A 21,111-nucleotide genomic window follows, 5' to 3' on the forward strand; every position below is an offset into this window, starting at 1 on the left:
TGTAAGAATCTAACTAAGCTGGGCTGAAAAAGGCTTCATGACATGAAAAGATTTTCCCGTCTTTCAATTCAAGCAAACAAACTGGGGACCAACGAATCATGAAATCGTCAAAGAAAATAATAGAGATAATCACTAAGGTCGTTTTGTGTTCTTGCTTAATTACTATCTTATTTCTTATATTATTTTAAATTATTTATCTAATTTTAGGTTTTAATTAAAATTACTCATGTCCTTGCTGTTAAACTATTTAGTTTACTTGATAATGTAGCATTTTTGAATTTTTCAAAAGCCCCAAAATAAAGAGTACGCCTCTGGTTCTACATGAAGTTTAAGTTTATTGTTTCTATCTATTTATTTTTTATGTTTTTATGTATCTGGTTTAAGTGTATAAAGAGGACTTGGGAAAACAGTTTATATAAATTAATTATTGACTTTAGAGCTTTATAGCCCTCCTTAGTCCTTATGTCAACGACGCCTTTAACCCTAATAAATAAATAACCAAGTCCTAAGTCAACCCTGTACATCAGGACTCACTTTCCCATTTTGGTTTGTTTCACACACAGCCAGACGAAACAGTCAACCTATATGAAATTATTTATAACTCATATGGAATATCAAAATCTTTTTTTGATAACAGATTAATTCCCCAACCCTATTTTCAATATGAATTATTTTGAACAATTTTCCATCCAAATAATTCCAGATTTCTGTGTTCACTAGCTATGATTGGATCACATCAACTAATAATATTTTCTTATAAAAAATCAATCATTCAACCTTATACAAAATGAATTTTTTTTTGGGTGAACCTATACATAATTGAATTGACTTTTAGGCAAACAGCTTCGCAACGTATTAAATAGAAAATATATTTATAAATATCCTTCAATGTTTGTGCATTCGTAATTTTATGGGCTGTTGCTATGAATGTTGTTAAAGCAACTTAGAGAGGGTGAATAGGTTGCAACTAGTGGCAGATTTGTCTAATTTTTTTGTTTAATTGCAAATACAAGATAAATTATAAATTTAAATAAGATTAAGATAATGCAATCAATTATAAGACAATGATTTTATAGTAATTCAATTTTACAAGTCTATGTCCGCTTCTTTCTTGATCTCAATAGAATATTCCACTAGTGATTCTCTTTCAATATGGTGAGTAGATATCAAACCCTTACAATCTATGTTTCAATAGGGCAAAAGCAATACTCCTTACAATCTTTGTTCTAAATAGGATAAAAACACAAATTAAAATATTTGTTTATCCTACGACAAGAGCATTTTCAATCAATTCTAATCAGCATAGACTAGAATTAAGCAACAACATAATACAAGAGATGAATGATATTACCTAACAAGAGGTATGACACTTTATTATACTAATTCAGGTGAATTAAAAATTATAATATGTATTGGACTACATACAAGTTGTGAAAAGATATTCTATTAATTATCTCTTTACGTGCACTATTATTAAGAATAATACAATTAATTACGGTCAATCAAAACGTTCTGTAGACTTCTTAAACACTTAGAACTCCAATTTATCTTCTTGGACCAACGTGTGGTACAAAATAATTTTAATATTTTCTTGGAAACTGAAACCAAACTAGACGTGTTTTAACAATTCATTCACACTCTCTTGTACATAATGAACGATAGGGTTTTCCATTTTCATCCACAATGTGTTTTCATACATAAAGTTTTGGGAGAGGAAAATTCTCGCTCAAACCAGATGGCCAAGGTGCAATATTTGCAGGTTTCAGAGTTTGTACACAAGATCTAGTACCCCCAGTTCAAACATGCATGCCAAGTCTTGAGCTTGAATCTTGATCAGAAGCCTACACTTGCGACTATATATCCAATATTGAATTGTCAATCTTCTTCATTCATTATCTGAATATCTTATATATGCCATGAGAAATTCAAATATTCAAGATCAGCTGTTCTGACCCACCCCCACCCTAGAGTTATTCCAAATTCTTACCACCCAAGAGGGAAAATTCCAGAATTTAATGTGGAAAAACTGCAATATTAATCTAACTAATAAGCTGGGGCGATAAAAGCTTGATGATTTTGATCAACGTGAGGATCAAAAATTTCCCCGTCTTTCAAATCCAAGCAAACAACAAACTGAGGTCCAAAGAAACATGAAATCGTCAAAGAAAATAATAGAGACAATTACTAATGTCCTTCTATACTATAATTACTTAATTGCTATCTTATTCTTTATATTTTTTAGAACTATTTTTTCAACTTTCATGTCCTTGTTATTACTAGCTATATACCAATAATTATTAATGCCCCTTCTATTATAGCTTAATTACTAATCAAATCTTGTTCTTTATCATGGATTATTTTTTTTAATCTCTACATTAATCCCACTGACAATATAACCAATTGGTTATTGGGTTTGTAATATCATCAGCCAGCGGCGTATGTGAAGTCTGAACACCTCAATAGGGAAGTTATATAGAGTTCATGAGTGACCAAAATTTGATAGAGATTTTTTTTAAGATTTAATGGAATTCAAAGTGAGGGACTAGAAATAATCCAGCATACCCATATGGAATTTATTCGTATCCTACAAGTATAACATCAAGAATATGACTAGACCATATTCATATTCAAAGGGTTGTGTTTGGTTGAGAAGAGATGAATGGAATTATAAGCAAGAAGAAACCACTTTATTTATATTAACTTAGGTTAATTAAAAATTATCATATGTAATGGACCACATATATACAAGTTGCAAAAATTTTGACATCCTATTAATTATCTCTTCACGTGCACTATTATTAAGAATAATACAATTAATTATTGTCAATCCAAATGTTCTGTAGACTCCGTATCCCTACAAGCTTAAATACTTAAACACTTAGAACTCCAATTATCTTCTTGAACCAATGTGTGGTACAAAATATTTTTAATATTTTCTTGGAACTTTTTCACATCATATTCTTTTAAGCACCTGGGGTATTGGGTGAATCCAAAACCCTAGGTTGGTATATGTACATATGTAGGTGGCAATCTACCACCAAACTCCCATACATTACATTCACAACATCATTTGAAAGAATTTAAATAGTAAAATGATCATAGATATCAATAAATACCAATATGAACATAAACATTGAGATACCTTTCATCCATGCAAAGTCTCATGCAATTCATAAAAGAAAAAATGACATTGATAATAATAAGAAGTAGAATCAAATTAAATACATAGTGTAAGATAATGTCTCACTCACCTGTAAATCACAATAACAAACTCCAAAGTCCCAGAAATCCACCAATTGAGAGTGTTAATTGACCCAAAATAACCTTAAGAAACATGTAGATTACGTTATGTATCATTTTGGAATCGATTGGGCACCAAACGAGAAAAAACACATGCCCAAATCAGGGGGTGGCAACATAAGCTTGTCAAGGCCGATCAATCGCCCCCCTAGGGCTATGACTAAGAGTGTTTGATTTCGAATTCCTCTCAAAACCCACTGACTTGCGGTTTTTTGGGACTTCAATGGGACACTAGTATTGTTTCAAAAACACCTTCCAATCACTCTAATTACTCCCTAATCGAAAAGCTCCAATTTGGCTCTCTGAGAGTTGCCCGCAAGCACCTTAGAGATGCTCAATCGGCTTCAAAGGAATGAAATGGGACCAACAATCACTTGATAAGGGCTAAGAGACATAATGATAACTTCAACAAGCATTCAATACTACTCAACTCTCACAACTACCACTATTATTGCAATGCATCATCATAAATACTCCAAGAGAAAGGTTGCAAAGAGGGTTGTTAGAGTTTTCTTACCTCAACACGGGTTGTTAGAGTTTTCTTACCTCAACACGTGATTCTCCATGTGATTTGCCCTTTGGCACCGCCAAACGAGTAAAGATCTCCAAGCTCTAAAAATACGGTTTTAAATACAAAATCTTGAAGATACCACAATTCTGTGTAGGGGCAGTCGATCTAACATTGCAATCAGTTCCAATCGGTCGGCCCTCTATCTCCTTAATGCGAAAGCCGATTTTGACGGGTTTTAGAGGATAGAAACCCCTAAGCATTGGCCCAATCAATGGTATAATTTACATTGGCATTTGAGTCATCTAGTATTGATTTTCGTGCAATCATCGTTATGCCTTTTTGAATGACTTTCTCTTAATTTCTTCTTGAATTCCAATTCTATAAGTTCATTTTCGAACTTCCAGGCTCAACTCGAATTGTCTAAAATTGTCTTTTACTAGAACTCTGAGTTTGCAGACCTGAAACAATGAGTTATCGAATTAGGATTTGAAGGGATTTCACAAAGTTTATCTTCAAATCGGATACAAGCAGAATTCATGTCACAACAGAACAGTAAAGAAATTTTCTTTATTTTCTTTTTAAGATGGAATTAAATTTAGACTGGAGAGATAAATAAATTGTAGCATACCCATATGGAATTTATTCTTATACTACGTTTAAAACGTACACAAAGAATGTTAGACCAGACCGTGTTTTAGACCAAGAATGTTAGACTAGACCGTATCCATATTCAAACAGTACAGTAGTTATATTTAGTTGACAAGAGGTGAATGGAACTGACAATTAAGAAGAAACCATTTTATTATACTAGTTTTCATGGATTGAATTGAAGTTTCAGAAAATCAAAACATGCATGCTACCTATTAATTACTTTTTCACGTGCACCAATGTTGGGAATGATAGAATCCAAAGTTCCGTGAACTTTATATTCCTGCAACTTTAAACACTACCAAATTCAATGAATAAACGTGACATTATAGAACAAACTTTTAACTTTTCCCCTCAATTTTTCACATCATTTGTCTAATATTATGCATGAGCAGTTTTGGCTTACCAATGCGTTTTGATGCATAAAATTAAAGGTCCCAAGTGAATTCATGACAATGCGAGGGGGCATCTTGCACACTGTTTTATAAAATATTCAATACTTTTTTTTGTTTCAGATTGTGTATGACAAGTAGACCTGTAAATGGATAGCTGAAGTCCGCTTCCAAATTTGCATTCGTATTTTTTTGAAAGTGTTCATATTTGAAATTTTTCTTACCGGAAAATATTTGTAGCCGTTCAATTAGCAACCGGATTCAGATTCGGATAATATCCAGATACAGTAAAGTGTCTAACATTTTTTAATCTGAAAATGGATGATAATCGAATTTGAAAATTAGTAATTAGTAACTGGATAATTAGAAATCGAAAATTATTCAGCGAGAGTAAAGTATTAAACATTGTTTTTTTTTTCTTAAAAAATGGCTGATAATTGGATTGGTAAGAATTCATTGAATTAGCCCGGCATAGTCATAGTGGTGACAGAGAGGTTGTGTTAGATATATCGATCCATGACGAGCGAGCGTGATGTTTTAATTAGTTTCTGTTCCTTGGTGTGTGTGTGTCTTTCTTTATCAGTCCAATGTCTTGTCTTGCGTTCTCTTCACGCTTTTCAATAAATAAAGAAAAGAAAAAAAAAAAAGGGAGCTTTTGGTGGAGCTTTTCTCTTTTGGGTATGACTTTGTGTGTTGAATTATAATTTTCATGGTAGAGTAGAGCACCAGCACTGAGCACACAAATTTTCAAATAGCCACAGAAGCGAGTAGTGCCCCCTGTGCACTTTAGAACACAAGCGAGTAATGAAGTCATCATCGATAAAAGAAAACTTGGCATTTGACACGTGAATTTCAATTTCCAACATTTATATAAAACCATGCATATGAGTTTGGTGATTTATTAGAATTCAGAACATCGAGCGAGCGTGTACACGCGGATTCCTGTCCCACTCTCACCATCCCACTAATATATATATATATTTAAAAGAGAACTACAACTACTACTGCTTGAAGCTTTTAGCTTTTTTATAGCTTTGTAAAATTAATGGAGCTAGCAGTGTTTGCTAATTGGTAGACCACCACCCACAAAACTCGTATTTTATTATTTTAAAACATTACAGATGTTAGCCTTTTTTTGCATTTCGACTCCCATGTTGTATTTGTGGGGTTATGTTAGTGTTATTCTATTCTATAATTCAACCTTTTTTTTATTTCAATATTAGAGTTAGGAATTATCAATCTTATCCATGAAATATTTATTTGTAATGGGTGATGATGAGAGTTAATTTAGTTAGATTCAAATCCTCTACGTCCATGAAATATTTATTTGTAATGGATGATGATGAAAGTTAATATGGTTTTTGTACTTTTACTGTTCTTTTGGCTGCTAGATGAATCTTATATGTAGATTGTTTGAATCTATATTGTCAAGTTAATTTTATTAATTTTTAAATTCACGATCATCGGACTTGAACTAATAATCCAAATGGTGTTCATCCAACATTTGGGAAGACAAGAAGCTCCAAGCCATTGGATGTAAAGACATAAATCCGACTAGGGTCATATACTAATATTATATTAAAACAATTGATTTATAAAAATTGTACTGGCACCCTAAAATGGAGAGACATACTAATCGATCACCACGTGTCTTGATTGGGCCAAGACATGAGGGATGTCCTAGTAATTAAGGCCCCAGGCCGGGAGAGGAAAAGCTGAGGGACAACTCTAAGGTGATGTTGATGTGGCATGTTGCCATGACCTGAAAGCCTACCTTACCTTGACTTGGTGGATGATATATGGGTTCCCCGGCCGTTCCTGCATGGCCACCAACTGCCCATTCAGAGCAAACACGCGCGCAAAGAGAAGCCTAGCTAGCAAGGTTGGTGAATGAACAGCTAGCTCTCAAATGTAAAGAAATTGTATAAAAGCAAGCCCAGGACTTGAGCTTGATCTTGATCTTGATCTTGATCTTGATCTGAAGCCAACACTTGCCATCCCAATCAGTTGTTTGCCAAGTCCATCATGATCGATTCTATTGTCGATGTATTTGAAAGTAAATGCAATTAATAAAGAAAATATTACAACCTTGAACTGGTTTGATCATCCAGTACTGTTGTCAATCTTCTTCATTCATTATCTCTGACTATCTTTTGCCATGAGAAATTCAAGGTCAGCTTTAGAATTATTCCAAATTCTTAACCCCCAAGAAGGAAAATTCTTTAATGAAGTCTTTCTTTATCCATATATCTTATTCTTACGACTAATTTGGTGAAAAGAAATCCACTTAATCAAGAAAAACTACAAGAATCTAACTAAGCTGGGCTGATAAAAGCTTGATGATTTTGATCAAGATTTCCCCCCCGTCTTTCAATCCAAGCAAACAAAAAGAAGCATGAAATCGTCAAAGAAAATATTAGAGAATAACTAATGTCCCTCTGCATTAATATTGGTTAATTACTAACTTATTCTTATATTTTTTTAAATTATTTATTCAACTTTAGCTTTTAATTGAAATTATTATTTATGAATAATTACTAGTGCCTCTCCTACTATAACTTAATTACTAATCAAACCCTACTCTTTATCATGGATTTTTTTTTCTTAATCACTGCACTTGACAATATAACCAGTTGGTTGGGTTTGTAATATCATCGGCCGCCGGTGCATGTGAACTCTGAACCGTTCAAGTCTAACACGACCAGTGGACGACTTAGCGTACGCTTCTGGTTCTGCATGAAGTTTAAGGTTTTTGTTTCCATCTATTTTTTTTCTTTTATGTTTTTATGAGTCTTTACTGTACGCATTTGGTTCTGCATGAAGTTTTAAGGTTTTTGTTTTTTTCTAGTTATTTTTTTATGTTTTGATGTTTCTGGTTTTAATGTATAAAGACGACCTGGGAAAACAGTTTGCATAAATTAATTCTTGATTTCAGAACTTATAAGCCTTCTTTATGTCAACTATACCTGCAACCCTAATAAATAAACAACCAAGTCCCATGTCAACCCTATACGTAAAGGACTCACCGAGTCTGTCTTTCTTTTCCATTTTGTTTGTTTCACACACAGAGAGAAGAAGACTGTTAACAACCTATATAAAATTATTTATAACTCATACGGAATATCAAATTCTTTTGATAACAGATTAATTCCCCAACCCTAATTTCAATATGAATTATTTTGAACAATTTTCCATCCAAATAATTCCATATTCCGTGTTCACTAACTACGATTTGATCACATCAGCTAATAATAATTTTCTCGTAACAAACCAAATCAATCAACCTTATATACATAATGAATTGACACTTACGCAAATAGCTTCGCAACGTATTAAATAGAAAATTTTACAAAAAAAAAAACGTATTAAATAGAAAACATTTATAAATATCCTGTTTGTGCATTTGTAATTCTATGGGCTGTTGGTATGAATCAATGCTAAGTCAAGTCATAAAAACACCTCAATAGGAAGTCTAGATGCAGTTCATGAGTGACCAAAATTTGATAGAGATTTTTTTTTAAAGATGAAATGGAATTCAAAGTGAGAGGGACTAGAAATAATCTAGCATACCCATATGGAATTTATTCTTATACTACAATTATGGCATCAAGAATATGACTAGACCATATTTATATTCAAAGGGTTATGTTTGATTGATAAGAGATGAATGGAATTATAAGCAAGAAGAAATCATTTATTATACTAATTTAGGTGAATTAAAAATTATCGTATGTAATGGACCACATACAAGTTGTAAAAATTTCGACATCCTATTAATTTTCTATTTACGTGCACTATTATTAAGAATAATACATTTAATTATGGTCAATCCAAATGTTTTGTAGACTTCATATCCCTACAAGCTTAAATGCTTAAACACTTAGAACTCCAATTTATCTTCTTGAACCAATGTGTGGTATAAAATATTGTGTAGTATAAAATATTTTCAAAATTTTCTAGGGGGGGACAGGGGCAGGGAGATAAAAATAGAGATTTCAAATCTATAGATTTCATCTATGGAGTATAATTTATAAGTATGTTTGGTGGGATGTTTGTGGATCCCAAAAAACTTTGCGCATGATTTTTGTGATGTGCAAAGATAAACCCCCCCCCCAAAAAAAAGGACCGGTATCTGATTCTGTATCTAGGAGGGCCTTAGTTTTCCCATCATATTCTTATAAGTTTTGGTTTAGAATTTTAGAAGGGTGGGGAACTAGGCATGTTCTAACAATTCGTTCACACTATCTTGTACAAAGTGAACAATAGGGTTTTCATTTTCATCTACAATGTGCTTTCATCATACATAAAGTTATAGACAAGTTTTTATTGAATAACCTATTTACTGCTTCTAGTTTGTGGTGGGGCTTTATCATCAGGTCCTATGACGGGGATGTTGTGGCTATGGTGTCTGATCTAGTACTTTTCAAGACAGTAATCTTTGGGGAATGGTGGGAGAGGTAGCATTAGATGTTAGACAACTTAAATCCAATTTTGGTGATTCTTGGGAGTTTTAACACTATGGTTCACCACTTGGTTCTTCTATGTCTTAACAGATAAGACATATAAGGTATTTCTATGGCCTCTTTCATTAGTGCTAAGTCAAGTCTAACCAACACCTCAATAGGAAGTCTAGATACATTCACAAGTTAACCAAATGTATTTCTTTGGGTTCAAGTCACATCAAACATTGGTTAGGGATTAAGTCACCACTCTTTCACCATCACCATGGGGTTTGAGAACTGTTGCGTGTCAACAACAATCTAGCTCAATGCAAAGCCAATTATGTCTCATACTACATGTGGTTCAGATATCTTCCCTTATGCCTAGTGCTATTCTGGTCCGTGTATCCTTACCCACCTAGGGACTTTGTTATCCACGAAAATCACATATCATGCTAGGACTAACATCCTGTAACCCTATGGTTGTCCACATATGCATAGGTGGACACCCTCACGACTTCCCCCCACCGAAATCACATATCGTGTTGAAAGTAACATGAATCCAACACTATACATATGTAACCTTCCCATTTGTATGATGACAATGGGCCTGAGCCTCCCCACGAAAATCACACATTGTGCTAGATGACTACAAGACCCAGCCACTACCAATCTTGAGTCACTCGACTTCAATACCTATGTCGAATGGATAATAACACTCGATAGGATTCTAACCACATATAACATCAAATGACCATGTCCCTAATGATTCTAGAGAAATGCAATAAGCACCTAGGGTAATGGGTAAACCCACAACCCCGAGTTGGTATATGTACATATAGGTGGCAATCTACCACCAAGCTTCCATACATCACATTCACAACATCATTTGAAAGAATTTAAATAGTAACATGATCATAGATTTCAATGAATTACAATATGAATATAAAGATCAAGTTACCTTTCATCCGTGCAAAGTCTCACGCAATTCATAAAATAATAAATGACATTGATAATAATAAGAAGTAAAATCAAATTAAATGCATAATGTAGGATAATGTCTCCCAAACCTATAAATCACAATAACAAACTCCAAAGTCCAAGAAATCCACAATGCAATTGACTCAAAATAACCCTAGGAAACATGTAGATCAAGTTAGGTATCATTTGGGAATCGACCGGGAACCAAACGAGGCAGAACACATGCCCAAATTAGGGAGTGGCAGCATAAGCTTGCTAGGGCCAGTCTATCCCTAGTTGACCCCCCCCCTTAGGGTTGTGACAAAGAGCGTTCAATTTCGAATTCCCCTCAAAATCCACTCACTTAGGGGTTTTGGGGACTTCAATGGGACGCTAGTATTGTTCCAAAATCACATTCCAATCACCCCCAATTAGTCCAAAATCGAAAAGCCCCAATTTGTCTCCTAGAAAGTTGTCTTGTGAGCACCTTAGAGATGTTCAATCGGTTTCAAACGAATGAAATGGGACCAACAATCACTCAATAAGGACTAAGAGACATAAGGAGAACTTCAACAAGCATTCAATACTACCCAATTCTCACAACTACCACTATTATTGAAATACCTCATCATAAATACTCCAAGAGAAAAGTTGCAAAGAGGGTTTTTAGAGTTTTCTTACCTCAACATGTGATTCTCCTTGTGATTCCAGCACAGCGAAATGAGCAAAGATTTTTCAAAACTCTATGATCTCCTTCTGTCCCACATTCTCAGCCTCCCTTTAGCATAAACAATGCGTTTATGAGGTGAGATAACCATCAAATAGGGTTTGAACTACGAAATCCCAAAAATACCCTGATTTTGGGTAGAGGCGATCAATCTAACCGTGCAACTGGATCCAATCAACCGGCCCTCTATCTCCTTTATGCGATGGCCAATTTTGACGGGCTTTGGAAGATAGAAACTCCTAATCATTGCCCAATCAATAGCATAATTTACCTTGGCATTTGAGTCCACTAGCATTGAATTTCGTGTGCGTCAAAATTTCCTCTTTATGCCTTTTAGACCAACTTTCTCTCTCCTCTTGCATTCCATTAGAGTGGCCCAATCTTTTTCTCGTTCATCCAACTCCATAGGTTCAATTTTTGAACCTTCAGACTCAACTTGAATAGTCCAAAGTTGTCTTCTACTAAAACTCTGGGTTTATGGACCTAAAATAATAGATTATCGAGTTAGGATCTTAAGAAATTTCACAAAGTCCATCTTCATAAATTGGATACAAGAATTCAAGTCACAACATGACAATTATTTTTTATTTTATTTTTTTTAAAAGATGAAACAAAATTGAGAGTGGAGGGAAAAGTAAATTGTAGCATACCCATATGGAATTTACTCTTATATATACTCCATTCAAAACACCTAGAATATTAGACTAGACCATATCCATATTCAAACAGTTATATTTGATTGACAAGAGAGGAATGGAATTTGACAAAAACAAATCATTTTATTATGATCCATGAAAATTACTCTACGTAATTACTTTTTTCACGTGCACCAATAGTAGTAATGATACAATTAATTATGGCCAATCCAAATGTTCCGTGAACTTGATATTTCTGCAAGTTTAAACACTTCCAAATTCAATGAATAAACGTGCATTATAAAAATATTTTTAACTTTTCCTCTGAAATTTTCTCGTCATTGTCTAATATTATGATTTATGCATGAGCAGTTTAATTTGGCTTAGTATTTAATATAAAAAATAAAAATAAAAACACCAGATATGTTCTGACGATTCATTGTTTGTCAATCTCATTTTACATATCTGCAATGCGTTTTGATGCATAAAATTAAAGAATAATCTATTTACTGCTTCTTGTTTGTGATGGGGCTTTATCATCAGATCCTACAATGCATGGGTGGCAGCAAGGTGTCTTTAAAGTGAATTCATGACAATGCGAGAGGGCATCTTGCATCCAATGTTTTTTACTGGAGATTGATTGACAAGTAGACTTGTAAATGGATAACCGAAGTCTCCCACCAAATTTGCATTCGTATTCTTTTGAGGGTGTTCATATCCGAAATTTTTCTTAATGAAAAATATTTGTATCTGTTCGATAAGCAACAAGATTCGGATTTAGATAATTTGCTTATCATATCGGATAATAAATTTATCTAAATATAATAAAGTATTCAACATTTTTTTTTCCTTTGAAAATGGATGATAATTGAATTCGGGAACCGGATAATCAGAAATCAAAAATTATTCAATTAGAATAAAGTATTAAACATTATTTTCTCTTAAAAATGGTTGATAACTAGATTCAAAAATGGTAATCGATAATCGAAAATAAATAAATAAATGACAATCTCCAATCAATAAATGAATAGTTTATCAAAATGAATTATTATCGGATATCTAGTAAAGTTTCAAATTCAAATTCGGATGTTTTTTCTAAATTTGCATCGGAATCGGATACGGATACGATTTTACTATTCGGATTCAGATATTTACGTATCCAATCCGAATCCAATCTATTTACAGGTCAATTGACAAAGAAATTGTAATAATTCTATCTTCATTTGAGTGGTGAGAGAGATTGTGTTAGATATTAGACAATACAAATCCTAATTTTATTTTATTTGCAATAGTAAGCTGACACTCTAGCTTGAAAAGCTATATACGTGGCATGTATGATGTTTTAATTAGTTTCTATTCCATGGTGTGTCTTTATCAGCCTTTGTTCTTCTCGCTCTTTTCAAAAGAAGAAAAAAGAGTTCGTGGTGGAGCTTCTCTCCTTTCATGGTAGAGCACAAATTAAAGTTGTTTTGGATGTGATCAGACTCTCCAGTAGTAGCCACAGAAGCGAGTAATGAAGTCATTATCATCAAGAGCTTTTAACATCTTTAATTTCCCTACTCGATCTTACAAATAAATAAATAAATAAAAAGATTTGATGAAATATACTTCTCATTTCACACGAGTTTAGTGCTTGAGAATTCAGATAGATGAGAGAGCGTGTACACGCGGATTCGTGTCTGGTCTCACCCTCCCACTAATACTTTAAAAGGGAACTGTTTGGAGCTTTTTGCTTTCATAAATGGACGAGTGTCTGCTAATTGGTAGACCACCGCCCACAGAGCTTCCAAAAAAGTCAAATTTTAATATTTTTAAAACATTACTGGTGTTGATTTTTTTTTTTTTTTTTTTTTTTTTTTTTTAAAGTTCTTGCGCATTTCAACTCCCATGTTGTATTTGTGGGGTTATGTTAGCTTATTCTATTCTGTAATTCAATTTTTATTTTTTTTTTCAATTTTAGAGTTTATAATTATCAATCTTATCAATGAAATATTTTATTTCTAATGGATGATGATGATGAAAGGTAATATATTTTTGGGCAAAAATGATGGAAGTTAATATAGTTGTGATTTTCTTGGATAAAAATATAATTGAAATTTTTTTTTTCTTTTTTAAATTTTGAGGTTCATCCACGACAGATCACGTACACCTCGATTACATCTTTAGGAGAGTTTTTATATAATTAATATAAACACAATTTTTCTTGATCTCGAAAAAATTCAAACTTTAATCTCTCACGTGGAAGTATAAATCTTTTGCTGACTGACTCACCCCTTCTCAAGAAGTTAATATGCTTGGATTCTTACTAAAAGGTAGATGAGGATTGGATTTAGATGTTTTATGTCCATTTTTTTTTTTTGCTATTCTTTTTGGCTATTCTTTTGGCTGCTAGATGAACCTTATGTAGATTGTTTGAATATATATTGTCAAGTTAATTTTGCAAGTTTTTAAATTCTTTATCATCAAACTTGAACTAATCAACATGGCATTCATCCAACATTTGGAAGGATAACAATAAGCACCAAGCCAATAAAATGCCAATTATGATCATATTCTCAAAATAATTGTTGTATTTAGTTTCTCTATTGCTTGGAAGCATCTTAAAGCATTGGGTCATTTGTTATTTTGAAATCTTGTTGACATTCCTATCAATAACTGAAATTATAATAAAATAATTTTACACTCAAGGAAGGAAAACATAAGCGTTGAATATATTTCATTACTTATGTGATATGATCTTAACATCGATTGCTACGATAAGCATGACATCTTAACAATAAGTACGAGAACAAAATCTCATATAAAAACTTATATAACAACTTTGATAAACTCTTCAACGTATAAAATTTGACTCCTCTCTCTAAATAAAGTATTTTAACAAATTTTATGTCATCTTAGATTAGAAAATTAATTTAAATTACTTTACAAAAAATGATTTTGGTCTCAAATAATTTTACATTTAAGGAAGGAAAACATAAGTGCTGAATATATTTCGTTACTTATGTTATATGATCTCAATATCCATTGCAACGATAAGCATGACATCTTAATGATAAGAAGAGAACAAATTCTCATCTAAACACTCATATAGCAATTTTGATAAAACTCTTGAATGTATAAAATTTGACTCTTCTCTCTTCGAAGAAAGTATTTTTAACAAATTTTCTATTATCTTATACTAGAAAATTAATTTAAATTGATTTATTTCTTTGAAATCTCAATTTATGTAAGTTTTTCAATAAAAGTATTTCTTGTCCAAAAAGAAATTATGTGTACTTCATTTTTGTCCTTGAATTATTAACTTCCAAAAAACTAGTTTCCAAAGTAGAAGATAAAAAAAATTTGGTAAGAAGAAAGAAAAAGAAATTGTAAAAGTCAGATACCGTGAGAGAGTGTCCAACTTGTTATTTATTTATTTAATATTTTGCTTTTGGATCAAAGAGAGAGAAAATAAGGTCTATAAATAGGGCTGGTGCGCTTTGGATCTTTAGATTTGAACCATCACAACCTGCTTATCAACTCCAACTCGATTGAAGGGGATCGAAGAGTCTCTTCTGCGAGATCCAAGAGCAGCGTTTCTTATATATCAACTCGATCTCTTAACAAAGGTATAAAATCTATGATCGCCTCAAAGATTTCAACCCAGAGCGGACTCGCTTTTCCGTTATCGCGTACCAAGAGCTTCTCTCGATGCGTGTCTCGATTGAATCCTCTCGCAAGGGCTTCTGCTTCGAGTACTGAAACTTCAAGTACCGAGTCGTCGACTCGTAACCATCTCTCCAACCTCGAGAAGCTACTCCAGAAGCAGCAGCAGCAAGCTCCAACACCTCTTCAAAATGACACCAAAAAACCTTTTCAAAGTGATTCTGCTTCTTCTGCTGCTGCCGGTAATGGGTCGTCTTCGTCGGCGGCGAATAATAATAGCAGGTTTAGAAATGTCTTTCAAGGTCTGAATTTGTCAACGGTTTGGCCGGAAAAGAAGGCGGCGGAGGAGACGTCGCCGCGACAACTCAACCGCCTTCAGCGCCTCCTCTCGATGTCGTCGGTGGAGTATTCTCCGAGGAACAGTCTCGGCAGCCGGTGGAGGGAGTACCACGGTTGCAACGACTGGGAGGGACTCGTTGATCCGTTGGATGAGAATCTCCGGCGAGAAGTTGTCAGGTTTGGCGAATTCATCCAGGCTGCCTATCATACCTTCCACTCCGACCCTGCCACGTCGGAGGAGGAGAAAGAAATTCTGTTGCAACGCCACGTGGCTTTACCTGACAAAACATACAAGGTTACCAAGGGTCTTTATGCCACATCGGCAGTGGGACTACCTTCTTGGGTTGATGACATGGCACCCGACCTCGGCTGGATGACTCAACGGTCTAGCTGGATGGGCTATGTCGCAGTCTGCGATGACAAGGCCGAGATATCACGGATGGGAAGGAGAGACATAACCATTGCGCTTCGTGGGACTGCCACGTGTCTTGAATGGGCCGAGAACGTGAGGGATGTCCTGGTAAATCTCCCCGGAGAGGAAAAGAACCAACCGACCAAGGTACAATGTGGGTTTCAAAGCTTGTATAGGACTCGGGGCTCAAACATGTCGAGTCTGGCCGAGTCGGTGGTGGAAGAGGTACGTAGGTTGATGGAGGTATATAAGGGTGAGACTTTGAGCATCACCATCACGGGTCACAGCCTCGGTGCAGCTCTAGGCATACTAGTTGCCGACGAACTAAGCACCTGCGAGCATGAAATGCCGCCGATTGCTGTTTTCACCTTTGGCGGTCCCCGAGTTGGGAATCGGGCTTTTGCAGACCGGATTAGTAACAACGGGGTCAAGGTGTTACGGATCGTGAACTCGCAAGATGTGATCACGAGAGTTCCAGGGATGTTTGTAAGCGAAGAGCTTGACCAGAAGTTGAGGGGCAATTCCCAGGTGGGAGGGGTATTGAACGTCTTGGACAACATGCCGTGGGCCTACTCACACGTGGGAACGGAGCTACGTGTGGATAGCAAGATGTCACCGTATCTGAAACCGGATGCTGACGTGGCATGTTGTCATGACCTAGAAGCGTACCTACACTTGGTGGATGGGTTCATGGCTACCAACTCTCCGTTCAGAGCAGATGCAAAGCGAAGCCTAGCGAAGTTGGTAAATGAACAAGGCTCAAATGTAAAGAAATTGTACAAAAGCAAGGCGAAGGACTTGAGCTTGAATCTTGATCAGAAGCAAACGTTTGCCATTCCAAGCTGTTTGCCAAGTCCATCGTCTTAATAGATTCAAACTTGGTGTAGATTAAACATCCACCACTTGTATTTGTTAATCTTTTTTAATCGAAATGAATACAAGAGATACACGATTTTGGATAACCTAACATTCAATTGAATCACTTAATTATATTTTATCATATCTAATATTGGGATAATTACTCTTTCTCCCTTGTACTTTGATTTTATCCTCCATACTTTTCAAAATTATTAATTCAATCTTTAACTTTTCTTACAATTAATACTACCCCTAACGTTAAGTTCGGCTAGCTTACTGATGATGTGGCATTTATATATTTTTTCAAAATCCACAAAATAATCCTATAATTATCTTTTTACTTATTTACTCTTTTATCAAATTATAATATTACCCTTAATTAATTATAGAAAAAAAATTAAATTTTCTTTTTTAAAATAAACCACCGAATAAAATAAATATGTTATTTTTCTTCTCAAAGAAAAATCACAAAATAAAGGAAAGTTGTATTTAAATAAAATTTAAAATAGAAACTATAATATTAAGAAATAACAAATTAATTTAAAGTTGAGAATTAAAAATCACCTAATATATACTGACCATTATGCATGTTACCAAATTTTCTATTAATTAGCATCTTATATGCTAATCTGCTTGTAAAATTTTTATTATTGTAATTATGAAAATTTTAAATGGAATGTGAGAGTTTCAACCAGCATAAGTATGTATGTCATCCCACTAAATCTAAAATTAATTTTAAAATATAAGATTTTAAGAATATAATTGACATTTAATATAATTTTTATAAATAAAGATATTGTGATATTTTTCACTTCTTAATTTTAATGAAGGACAAAATAGACATTTCATATATGATGTTAACAGTCACTTAATATCGTTAGAAGTAAGAGGGCAATAGTAATTTCATAAAGAGTAAGGTTTGATTAGTAATAAAACTGAAGCATAAGGAGATAATAGTAATTATCACTTTAATATTTTTGCATGTTTCAACTTTTACCAAAAAAACAAACAGTTGTTATCAATAGTGGTTCTCGTTTCACACGTGATTAATGAATTATAAACAAATTAATTAAGTTTATTAAATCCGGTAAGCGTGGTACACGGATCCGCGTCTGAGATCCAGTGGATTTTTATTCTTTAATTTGAGTGGAAATCTCAGATCCAATGTCAACTCGATCATGTGATTTATAATATTAAGAACTACTTTTAGCCGCAAAGGACGAAAAACACTGAATAAAGCAGATGAGTAAATAATCACATTTTTTTTATTTCAAAAGGAGATTTGTGGTGATTGGCTATTGAAACTTGAAAGAGGAAAATATATATATATATATTATGAGCTTCCTACTTAATTGTCACTTCAGCAGTGGTTGATCGTTGTAGCAGGTAACTTATCATTATCAAGTGTGTTGTGAAGATCCAGGATATTTGACATTATCACCATATGTAGTTGGTGGATCCGGTTTTTCTTCCTTAGGGAGAAATTGATCATTTTATTGCAAAATAAAACTAGTAATATATAAAGTATCTAGTCTAGATTACAAAAAAAAACCTTTCTATTAGGGGAAGGCAGAGACAAGATTATCTTAAACTAAACAAAAAAACACTATGTGTATGTAATGACATTATTTATTTTTGGTCTCATTCATGTAGGAATTGAAATTTTTTAAATCTAGGAAGGTTGTTTCACTCACATTTCTCAACCATATATTTAGGAGAGGAACTCATTTTTTGTTAGAGTAGGGTTTGGGTTTGTCTATCTGTCAAGATAGAGATTTGTGCTCCATTTACATTTCACATATATATTATAAGGGGGTCAACTTCTAAATTCTAAGAAAATGAATCAAAAACACGTCTCCACCTAATGTATGTTAAAAAAATATGAGAGAATCATATACCTCTACCCTAATAGAAAAAGAATCCAAAGTCTTTTCGTCACACTCAAAAGTAAATTCTATATCAAATATTTAGTAGAAAAGTATTAAAACGAAAACATTTCTCCACTCTTGCGGCTAGAGGATGGGGACTCTAAATCTAAATTGGTCAATAGATAGTGATTTATTAGCCTAAAATTTCAACATATAAATTTGACATAATTATTAACACATGTAATGCAAATATGCAATGTATCACGGAACTGTCCATTTAGAAAATTTTGTACACATTATGCACCTTTTATGCTATGTTTTTTATTTAAGAAAGCTTACTCCTTTGTTCCCTAAAAGCTAAAATTCTCGCTCAATCTTTTGCCTAAGCCTCTAACTACAACTATCAAGGGCGGAAAATCCTATTACTCTATTGAAGTTTATATATATTATCAATTGCTCCTAACCACCGTCCTAGCTGCAGAGTCTGGATCACCTCCTTTGACACTTCTATTCACACAATACGTGTAGAATTCACATTTAAATTGTGACAAAATAATTTATAGGTGGGACGGATCCCACATAAGGTCTCTCCCCTGTTGTGTGATAAAAAAAAAGGTCAGAGGAACACTATGTGCTCTTCCCGATAAGGAGGTGATTTGAACTCCTAAAAAGACGTGCTAGATTACATGTCATGCATGGGCTGACAACTCATGAGAACCAGAGCTACGTGTAAACAGCAAGATGTCCCCGTATCAAAAGCTAGATGCTGATGTGGCATGATGTGATGATGACCTTGAAACAGCTTACTTGAACTGTTGAGAACAAATGCAAAGAGAAGCCTAGGGAAGTTGGTCAACGAACAAAAGTCAAATGTAGAGACATTGTATTCAAGCGAGGCCGTGGACTTTGGGATTCAATCTTTGACAAGCAAACATTAATTGGCCACTTCAAATTGTTTGTCAGGTCCATCGTCATTCCTATCTGGGTTGACCAATCATCGGCTAGCCGACCGGGTTGGTCTATGTTTTGGTTTAATTTTGATGGCAATTGAAATTAGAAGTTAATCAATCAAACATTGTGAAGCTCAAAAAAAGGAAAAGAAGAGCTGATACAAGTTTGAGCTTCATATCTGGAAAGATTCAGAAGCCAAGGATCGATACTTGGCCAAACAAACGATAGCTTAACCGAATAAATTGACAGAGATATGGCATTCACGTACCATTTATTGTTCTTCGAATTCATACATAAGAAATATCATGAGTAATAGGGACAATATCCACTTGACTGATGTCTTTTTCAACAATTTGATTATATAATTAACTTCTTACGATGTTGATATTACTTATATATTCCTTAGAACCTAGATTGATGGCATGAAATAGATATAAGACAAAATGTCGAAGAATAGACCGTGACTGCTTAATCAAAATAGAAGAACCTTGTGAGGCATTGGAAGTCTAAAAAATAATTATAGAACCAAGGACAACAAGAAATAGATATATGAAAAAGGAGAAATTATCCATCTCACCTCTTGACTTATCCCTCTACAATAATATTAAAGTCACTCGTAAACAAATCAACAAGTTGTTTTCTAAAACACAAAATTATCCTTGCATTTAATGTTTAGCTGTCGATTATATCTTTCTAAGCATAAGAAACTAATCAAACCAACACAAATCTTCGTTTTTTTTCGTTGTTAAATAATCAACATAAATCAACTTGTTGAGAGAATGATCAAGGAATTATTGCCATAAATGTTGCTTGGTTTTAGGGTTAATACTATTAATATTTGAATTCTCCTCTTGATGGTTCGTTCCATAAATTAAAAGGATGCAATAGATACTTCACAGAGTTACAAAATTATTTTCATTTTCAATATACATATAGCCGTTGATGAACTGAAGTCCCTTAAAAAAATAGCAAATTGAATTTATTTATTTGATCGATTATCATAAACAAAACTGAAAAATCAGTTTCCGAGGTTGCAGGACTAAAAATGTCAGAAGAAAACCGAATAGGACGAACCCAATCATAAATAGAAATAGATAAATATTCTATCTGGATTCATGGGTTTCCGGATATTCAGAACACATAGAAAGGGTAAAATTTGTTAAAAATGGCTACGACTCGGAGATTGAATAATGGAAAATAGCTTATTTTCAGTAATCCCGCGTGAGGGCAGTTTTGCAGCTAATACGACATTGCCGGGCTCTCAGATCATTCAAAGACAATGGCAACTCAAAGAGATTTGCAAACCAAATATTGTTGTTTTGCTAACAGACTTCTATATACATATATAAAGATCAAGGGGACCCATTTTATTCGATCTGTGACTTAGTTTCTTTGTCAATTTTGTCTCTGTTGAAACAGAGACACA

General features: G+C 33.8%; 1 pseudogene; it reads left to right on the forward strand.

Moving 5' to 3' along the window:
• The first annotated feature begins 15,118 nt into the window (after window positions 1–15,118).
• On the forward strand, window positions 15,119–16,975 carry LOC149013079 (phospholipase A1-Ibeta2, chloroplastic pseudogene; annotated as a pseudogene).
• The last annotated feature ends 4,136 nt before the right edge of the window (window positions 16,976–21,111 follow it).

This window comes from Hakea prostrata, chromosome 6 (genome assembly GCF_041222555.1).
Source record: "Hakea prostrata isolate BN-2017 chromosome 6, UWA_Hpros_2, whole genome shotgun sequence".
NCBI classification, from domain to species: Eukaryota; Viridiplantae; Streptophyta; class Magnoliopsida; order Proteales; family Proteaceae; genus Hakea; species Hakea prostrata.